Raw genomic sequence first — 9,854 nt, 5'->3', positions numbered from 1 at the left:
TTGATCTGAGTTAGCAGTAAAGTATTAAAACTCAGTTGAAACCATCTTGGTCATTTCTAGAAAATTCTAAATGGCAGAAATACTTTTTCTTAAGGCTCTCCAAGCTGTGTGACCATGTAAAGAGAGTGGATTGGCCTCCAAACCGAAACAGAAGCCACGTTCCCAGTTTTGAGCATCCCAGCCAGGGGCCCCAGAGTTTCTTTGTGTTTTCTGTGAACTCTCACAGAATTCCAAGCTTCCCTACAGGTTAGCACCACACCCCGCCCCCACATTCATATACCATCTATCCAACTCATAACACACATGAAGTTATTTCATCCCACTGAAATAATTCCTTTGTGTGTCAGAGGAACAACCATTTTGCACATGCTGTACTTGGCAAACTTGGTAGAAAGACTAGAGGCGAAAAGACATTCAAACACTCCTCTGGGCTTTCCTCCATCAAGGTGGTATGGAAGTGCAGTGAAGGTCCATTTCAGGAAAGGGAACAGGCCTTGAGGGAGAGAGAGGTCCAACCCATGACTCTGGAAGCACCCTACTCAGCCCCTTTGCTTTCCTTTCTAGCCACATTCGCAGGCTGGTCTATGAACCTGGGTATCAGACGCATTACCCCTTATGCCAGCACCAACCTTCCACCCAGTTTCAGACCAAACCTGCTCTTTAGGGAGTGGTGCGGAAGAGAAGGCACTTTTCCTGAACCTTTGGGCAGGCACATTAGCCTCAGGTTAGCCTAGAGATCCTATGCGTCTTCTTTCCTTATCCCTTTCAGAGAAACGCCTTATAAAGTCAGGCTGACTCATGCTGACCTCCCATTCGGACTTTGCCTTGACGTTCAATCATGGCTATAGAAGTGATTGCAATCTTCAAAAAGAAGACCCTTGTAAATTACCATTATTTAGCCCAGAAGGGGTGATATACCAAAATGGAAGAAGCAAGACCTTGATTATAGTAACAAACATTTCTCCCACTGCACCCCCATCCCAAGCATTTCAACACGTACCCAAAGGAGGGAAGTGTCCAGTGACATGATTGGAGGACTTAAACGCCCTTTATCTGGCTGTCTTTGCTTTGTGCTCATGTTTAGGTTATCACCACAGGCTCCACATTCAGAAATTCTCTTTCCATGTTGGGGATACCTTTCCCCATCAATGAGAGGGGGAAACTGAGCAGGTGGGCCAGGTATGGAGGTGATTTATGTCTATTTTTGGTGGGCCAGGTATGGAGGTGATTTATGTCAATTGCATCTGCATCACTTTGGCTGGAAGTAGGCATACGGCCTTACCCAGATGCAAGGGAGCTGGGGAAGGATGTCTTCATGTGACACCGGGAGGCAAAAGAAAAATTTTCATCGAGGATTGTCTCTGCACAATGAATGATTACATTCAGGAAGCCGTAGCTCTCATCTCCCTCCCTGGCTGTCCACGGAGCAAGGAGCTTGCCCGGCGAACCACCTGCCTCCACCACACCCCTAGGGATCCGCTCAGGCTACGCAGGGCTCTCCCCCACTGCCAACCCCTTGCCTGGGTCATAAGTCTTGCACTCAGCTCCCCTGTTATATCTTGCCTTTCCCCTTCTGAAGGACAAGCCCAGACAACTCTTGCAGCCTTTTCTCAATTCAGGGCCCTTACAGGTCTACAGCATACATTAAATGGGTTCTGTAAGCCTTGGGTGTCTGCATAAATCCGGTTCTAATGAACTCAAGGAAATCCATCTAATATCACAAGCCCCCCACACACACCTCTGCCCCCCTGGGTCTCCCTGTCCCTCTACTTCTAGAAATGCTCTACACTCTTCTTGATTTTACCTCTTCTAAGACAATATGGACTGTAAAGTCCACATCTGTGACTAAATTCCTCTTATTCCAGCCACACAAGAAGGTTCCCAATGCACGATGGTTTTGGGAAAAGAGAGCACATCATGGAGAGTCTAAGAGAGGGAATACATGCATCGATTCTTTTTTTTTTTTTTCCTTTTTGTGTTAGTTTCATGTGTACAGCAAAGTAATTCAGTTATACATATATATATGCATATATAAAAAATATATATATTCCTTTTCAGATTCTTTTCCAACATAGGTTATTATAAGATATTGAATATAGTTCCCTGTGCTATACAGTAGGTCCTTGTTGTTTATCTATTTTATATATAGTAGTGTGTATCTGCTAATCCTAAACTACTAATTTATCTCTCTCCCCTCCATGCATCAATTCTTAATCACCACAGCAAGAGAGGATTCCTCAGGGACAGAGGGAGAAGGAAATTGAAATGATTATAGTCTGTCCCCCAAGTCTTCTTCCCTAACCTTTATGAAACTTTTCCATTTATTGCAGGCTTGAAGTTGAGAAATGTTTTATTCTATCACAATTCTGCATATGGGTAACAAAGAAAATTCTGCATGCAAAAAAGAATCCTTGTTTAGCAAATGTTCACTGGCATAACTGTGCACCAGGCACATTGCTGTAATGCATCGTGAACAAGATGCTGTGTTCCCCAGGGATAGTGAGGAACCAGAACCCCCATGGGGTGAGCAATGCCTGAAACACACATTTAGATCAGGCAGAGCCAACCATACAAAACAGAGTTAAATTTATTTTTTGAATTTTATTTTATTTATTTTTTTATACAACAGGTTCTTATTAGTTATCCATTTTATACATATTAGTGTATATATGTCAATCCCAATCTCCCAATTCATCACACCACCATCCCCCTGCCACTTTCCCCCCTTGGTGTCCATATGTTTGTTCTCTACATCTGTGTCTCTATTTCTGCCCAGCAAAGCGATTCATCTGTACCATTTTTCTAGGTTCCACATATATGCATTAATATACGACATTTGTTTTTCTCTTTCTGACTTACTTCACTCTGTATGACAGTCTCTAGATCCATCCACGTCTCTACAAATGACCCAATTTTGTTCCTTTTTTTGGCTGAGTAATATTCCATTGTATATATGTACCACATCTTCTTTATCCATTCGTCGGTCGATGGGCATTTAGGTTGCTTCCATGACCTGGCTATTGCAAATAGTGCTGCAATGAACATTGGGGTGCATGTGTCTTTTTGAATTATGGTTTTCTCTGGGTATATACCCAGTAGTGGGATTGCTGGGTCATATGGTAATTCTTTTTTTAGTTTTTTAAGGAACCTCAATACTGTTCTCCATAGTGAGTGTATCAATCTACATTCCCACCAACAGTGCAAGAGGGTCCCCTTTTCTCTACACCCTCTCCAGCATTTGTTGTTTGTAGATTTTCTGATGATGCCCATTTTAACTGGTGTGAGGTGATACCTCATTGTAGTTTTGATTTGCATTTCTCTAATAATTAGTGATGTTGAGCAGCTTTTCATGTGCTTCTTGGCCATCTGTATGTCTTCTTTGGAGAAATGTCTATTTAGGTCTTCTGCCCATTTTTGGATTGGGTTACTTGTTTTTTGATATTGAGCTGCATGAGCTGCTTGTATATTTTGGAGATTAATCTTTTGTCAGTTGCTTCATTTGCAAATATTTTCTCCCATTCTGAGGGTTGTCTTTTCATCTTGTTTATAGTTTCCTTTGTTGTGCAAAAGCTTTTAAGTTTCATTAGGTCCCATTTGTTTATTTTTGTTTTTATTTCCCTTACTCTGGGAGGTGGGTCAAAAAGGATCTTGCTGTGATTTATGTCATAGAGTGTTCTGCCTATGTTTTCCTCTAAGTGTTTTATAGTGTCCTGTTTTACATTTAGGTCTCTAATCCATTTTGAGTTTATTTTTGTGTATGGTGTTAGGGAGTGTTCTAATTTCATTCTTTTACATGTAGCTGTCCAGTTTTCCCAGTACCACTTATTGAAGTGACTGGCTTTTCTCCATTGTATATCCTTGCCTCCTTTGTCATAGATTAGTTGACCATAGGTGCATGGGTTTATCTCTGGGCTTTCTATCCTGTTCCATTGATCTATATTTCTGTTTTTGAAGCACAATTAAATTAATAAGCATGTGCTTCTTGCCAAGTTTTGTGTTCCTTGGGTCCTATGGGGAAGAGAAAAGTAAACCCAACTTAGAGCCTGCCCTCAGGGTGCTCAGACATGGTAAAATCTTTCTAACTGACTACATTTGGCCCCTGATCATGCTCTTTCTCTGCCCTGCTCTGTGCTCTGGGAGGCTGACCCCCAAGGATTCCATCATCCAGACTCAGACTCTTCAGCCAAGAGGTTGTATTTATCCAATAGGAGACCTCAGAGAGGTCAGAGGCCGGAAGAGAGTGGCTGGGGTATTTCTCTCCTGTCCTTTCCTGGCCGTGGCTATAATTCTGAGCCTGCATCTCCTGCCAGGAGGCCTCTCCCCACACCGCCTGGACTCCAGCTCTCACTGGACTCATACCACCACACTACAGCTACCACTTCTAGATATTTTCTCAATGGTTTGTTGATGCTCTGCCACTCTTTTTAGAATATGTTCCTTCAGAGCAAAGAACTTGTCTGTCTTATTCACTGCCATGAATGTCCAGTGTCTAGAACGATGCCTGGTGTGCAGCAGGGGATAAGTACTTTTTGTTGAGTAAATAAATGAGTGAATGAATGAAATAACAAGACCATCATGACTTACCACTTGCTAGATTCCTATTCCAATATCATTCATTTATTTAATCAATAGTTATTGCACATCCACTATATTCAAAGCACTTTCCCTTGCCCCAAGAAGAGGGGAGCACAATAAAGTACACAACCATGACAACGAGGACTCCTCCAAACTAGCTGGAAGCCAAGAATTCCATTGCTGAGAAACATCACAGGCTAAAGGAATTATCCAACCAAGCCTTACTCTATATTTACCTTTTTTTTTTAAATTTATTTATTTTATTTATTTATTTTTGGCTGCGTTGGGTCTTTGTTGCTGTGAGTAGGCTTTCTCTAGTTGTGGCGAGCGGGGGCTACTCTTCGTTGCAGTGCGTGGGCTTCTCATTGTGGTGGCTTCTCTTGTTGAGGAGTGTGGGCTCTAGGCTCGCGGGCTTCAGTAGTTGTGGCGCACAGGCTTAGTTGCTCCGTGGCATGTGGGATCTTCCTGGACCAGGGCTTGAACCCGTGTCCCCTGCATTGGCAGGCGGATTCTTAACCACTGCGCCACCGGGAAAGTCCCTACCTATTTATTTTTAAATTTCTCAGAAGATTGATAATATTTCTATAGTTATTTCTCCATTAATTTTCTTTAATTACATACTTTCTCTCTATAATTGCCAAATCTTTAAAAGCAGGTTAGGACTAGTTTCAGCAGTTAGCTGGTAAGTGTTTATTTAGTGCTTACTATATGTAATATAATATAGTATAATAATATATAATTATATATAATTATAGACTATATTTATGTTTATATACTTATATATATTCTATCAAATAATGTGTACATATATGAATATAAATATATATTCTATTGAATTTTATAGATAGATAGATCTATATCTATTTATCACTAAATAAATACCAGCTAAATGCTGAAACTAGTCCTATATATAGTTATTTATACAAACATAGTTATATTGTTATAGACTGAATGTGTCCCCTCAAAATTCATATGTTGAAGCCCTAATGTGATGGTATTTGGAAGTGTGGGCCTTTGGGAGGTCATTAGGTCATAAGGGTGGAGCCCCATGATGGGATTACTGCCCTTGTAAGAAGAGGAAGAGTTAGCCCTCCCTCTCCACCATGGAGGACACAAATGAGAAGATGCCATCAGTAGACCAGGAAGAGGACCTTCACCCAGAATCCAACCACACTGGCACCCTGATATCTGACTTCCCAGCCTCCAGAACTGTGAGAAATAAAAATATTCGTTTATGTTTAAGCCACCTGATCTATGGTATTTTATTACAGCATCCCCAGCCGGAGAGAACTAAGAGATAGAGATGGAGATTATAGAGACAGAGATATGTCTCATCATGTTGTTACATGATTGCGTTCTGAGACTGAGCCGTTCTGATTCCATCCCCTTGACTTACATGACACCTGAATGAGTTACTAGGTAATGTTCATTTCTTTAAATACGTCTTGAGGACAGCCATGTTCCTGGCCACATGGAGAAACCTGAGAAGGTTGGAGCCTACCTACTGACACCCAGATGACTTTTTCTGGTTCAGGAATGAGCCATAGATAGAGGGACTCCTGGGAGCAGGGCACCTGCAGCCTGAAACCTGGAGCCCTTCAGAGCCCCCAGACAGGCCTCCATTGATGGTTCTCTCATTTCCCTCATGGATAAAGATACTGAGGACAAGTCAGGACTCATGGCACAGTCCTGGGTGACGGACAATAAAGCTCTGGGCTTGAGATACTAGGATATCTTCCAGAGATACTAGGAATGTGGCATGTATAAAAAAAAAAAACAGAAGTCAGCAAATTCAGCTGGAAGAAGGACCTGCCCACTCTTCAGAGGCTCTCCATGGAGGCACACTTCTGAAGGTGATGCAGTAGACTGCAGACCAACCCCAGGCAAGCGTGGGAGCCACGTGCTAAAGGTGGCAGGGCCACTGGAGGAGAGCCTCACCATCCAGGAATGCTTGGATGGAACGGAGACAAACTGGCTCCACCGAAAATCCATGAAATATTAAACACTTCAATTTCTCCTGAATTCTTCCAGTTGAAATCCAGCTCTATAAGTTAGTGCCTTTGGTGAAGCCCTTCTGTCCCCTGTCCCTGCCTGCACTGACCAAACACAGACAAGATAGGGAGTCCTCAGTGGTGAGAGGTCCCTGTGATGTCCAGAGGTAGACCAGGGTGCTGAGCTGCAGCAGGAGACTTTAAATCAGGAGAAGAGTGAGCTTCACCCAGGGATGGAGCACACGAGTCCCCTGCTGCAGCAAATGCCACCATAGGCCCTGCCACACTCCTGTGCAGAGAATGGGTTATGACCCAGCCCTGCTCTGATGCCTCCCAGGTTTGCCATTGGAATTTAGCAGTAGGGCTTTTGCTGTAGGTTTGCCAGGCAGGGTCTACAGAGGCCAGTGTTTCTCTGGCTGCAGTCAGCCATTTGCGTTTTTCCCCAATGCACCACACAAATCATTCTACTTTCTCTTCATGCATTTTCTCTTTGCTCACGCAGAGCAGAGTTAGAGAGCCCTGTTTTACAGAACTTGGCCTCCCCGTCTCCCAGCCCCACTGCTGGTCTGCCCTGGATATCAGGCACTTGTTTGGGTCAGAACTCTGCAGGATTCCATGCCATCAATTGTGGTTCACAGGTCACTGGCAACCAGAGACAGAGCTGCAGTGTTCTCTGGAGCCAGAGAGGGTCTGCTGACTGCCACAAAAATGTCTTTCCAGCAGCCCTGGAACAGCTGTGTGGTGCTCTGCCTGTGTTGTCAGAATGCTGGGGACGATGCCCAATTCTCTGTGAGTTTCCCAGTAATTCTGGTATCTGCTCTTTATATACTAAAGAGCCCACGTACTTTAAGGAGGGAAAAAGAGTGAGCCAAAAGGTTTTGTGCCCGGGATTAAGACTATGGTAAAGTCAGAGAGAAGATCAGACTGCTTACAAGACCAAGAAGGCCTGAGTCACCTCTAGTGGACGTTGGTCCTCTGAAGTTATGAGCACTCGACAAAAATCTGAACATGTCCATCTCTTCCCTTGAGGATAAGTAGACCTTCCTGACAAATGATAGAAAAGCGAGACTCCTAACCTTTCATTTCATGGAGTGATGTTGCTCGCCTTCAAGGACAGACGCACAGTCACTTGAAGAGGCATCAAAATCCTCCATTGCCTAGTAACACACACCAAAAATATCTTAAAGGCATCTCAGAAGAATGTAGAACAACTTTGGAGAGAAATGATGGGTGGTTTGGATGAAAACACTCATCTTCAGGAAAGCCTAAAACTGCTTATCTGAGGGACTTCCCTGGTGGCACAATGGTTAAGAATCCACCTGCCCATGCAGGGGACACGGGTTCGATCCCTGGTCCAGGAAGATCCCACATGCTGCGGAGCAACTAAGCCCATGTGCCACAACTACTGAGCCTGTGCTCTAGAGCCCGCGAGCCACAGCTACTGAAGCCCGCATGCCTAGAGCCCATGCTCCGCAACAAGAGAAGCCCCTGCTCGCCGCAACTAGAGAAAAGCCCGTGCGCAACAACGAGTACCCAACATAGCCAAAAATAAAAAAAAAATTTGAAAACCAAAGAACTGCTTATCCGAGAAGTTATGAGATGGAAGAAAGTGTGGGAATTAAAGAACAGAAAAAAAAAACAAACCCTTGAAAACTCAAACCATGAGAATGAAACAGGTTGTGAATGACAAAGCAGCCAGTTAAAATCTCTAACTGAAACTATACTGAAGGTGATACATTTGTCTGCTCTGTTTAGAGAAGATTATGGATGATGGCAACTTCGAATGAGATGAAATGAGATGAAAATAGTGAACCGCACGTGGCTGCCTAAACTGTCAGTCGGAAGTCACTTTGAAGAAATTCATTGATGCTGCTAACTTAAATGTTTCCTTAAAAGGGTTTAAAAGAGAAGACCAGGAATTATTTTAAATTATTTGAATAAAATCAAATGGATGAAGAGCTTACAGGTCAAATGAAAAGTTTCCAAACTGAACAAATATCTTAACGTTTAAAAATTCACAACCTAAAGGTGAAAGTCAAGAACTTCAACTGAAACCTCAAATACCGCCTGAACTGTGTCAAGAACATGCAGTGAAACTTTGCAGAAAACCAATCGAGGAAGTAATTTACCTCTGAGGGAAAAAACTTCCTAAAACATAGGAAAGCATCAGCAGCATGAATTGGAGACACAGCTCCAACTGGAAGATGGCTGAAGATCTGGAGAAAGAATTACAATGAACAACTTCCTTCTTGGAAAGCTAGATGGACTATCTCCCACGGGAAAAAAGCTCAAGAGAGCTGGTTGGCAGCTGCATCAACTGAAAAAAAGCTCAATGGACTAAGAGAAGGAAATGGCTGTACCAGACAAAAATCGGCTGAAGCTGATTAAATTTCCAATTTTCTCAAGCAACCCTACAGTGGGCTGATTAATGGCCACACCCTACTGTCTGGATCCTGTGTATACGTCATGTCACATGGCAAAAGGGACTTCACAGAGGTCATTAAGGTTATGGATTTTGAGGTGAGGACTATCCTGGACTCACCAGATGGACCCAACCTAGTCACTTCAGACCTTAAAGCCAGAGAAATTTCTCCAGCTGGAGCCAGAGAGACGCAGCCAGAAGAGGAAGTCAGGGAACTTCCAAGTGGGAGAAGGATTCACTGCATGGCTGAGGTGTAGGTGTCCAAGTGCAAAGATTGAAAAAGGCTCTAGAAGCTACAGCCAGCCCCCGGCTGACAGCTGGCAACAAAACAAGGACCTCAATCCTACAGCTGCAAGGAACTGAGTTTTGCCAACAACCTGAATGAGCCTGGACTGAGCCTCTCTATAAGAGCCCAGCCCGTCAGCACTTTGATGCAGAGAAACCAGAGAGCAAAGCCACACCTCTAACTTACAGAACTAGAATAAATGTGTGTTGTTTTGAGGGCTAAGTTGAGACCTAATGCCCTTCTATTCAACAAGCAGCCCTGGGCATAGGTCCAAGAGGATCAGTGCATCCCCTGAGCAATCAGGTCCCTGGGGGAAGAGGAAGGTTAAGGAGTCTGGAATGCAGGTCACATACAGGTTTGATTCAGCTTTCAAGGCATCTGACCCCTGCATACCCATGGCCACGGGAAATTTTCCTGCATTCTCTCTCTTTAAAAGTCATTTTGAGGGCTTCCCTGGTGGCGCAGTGGTTGAGAATCTGCCTGCCAATGCAGGGGACACGGGTTCGAGCCCTGGTCTGGGAAGATCCCACATGCCGCGGAGCAACTGGGCCCGTGAGCCGCAACTACTGAGCCTGCGCGT

This window comes from Balaenoptera ricei, chromosome 11 (genome assembly GCF_028023285.1).
Source record: "Balaenoptera ricei isolate mBalRic1 chromosome 11, mBalRic1.hap2, whole genome shotgun sequence".
Classification (NCBI taxonomy): Eukaryota; Metazoa; Chordata; class Mammalia; order Artiodactyla; family Balaenopteridae; genus Balaenoptera; species Balaenoptera ricei.
This window is presented reverse-complemented; position numbering follows the sequence as displayed.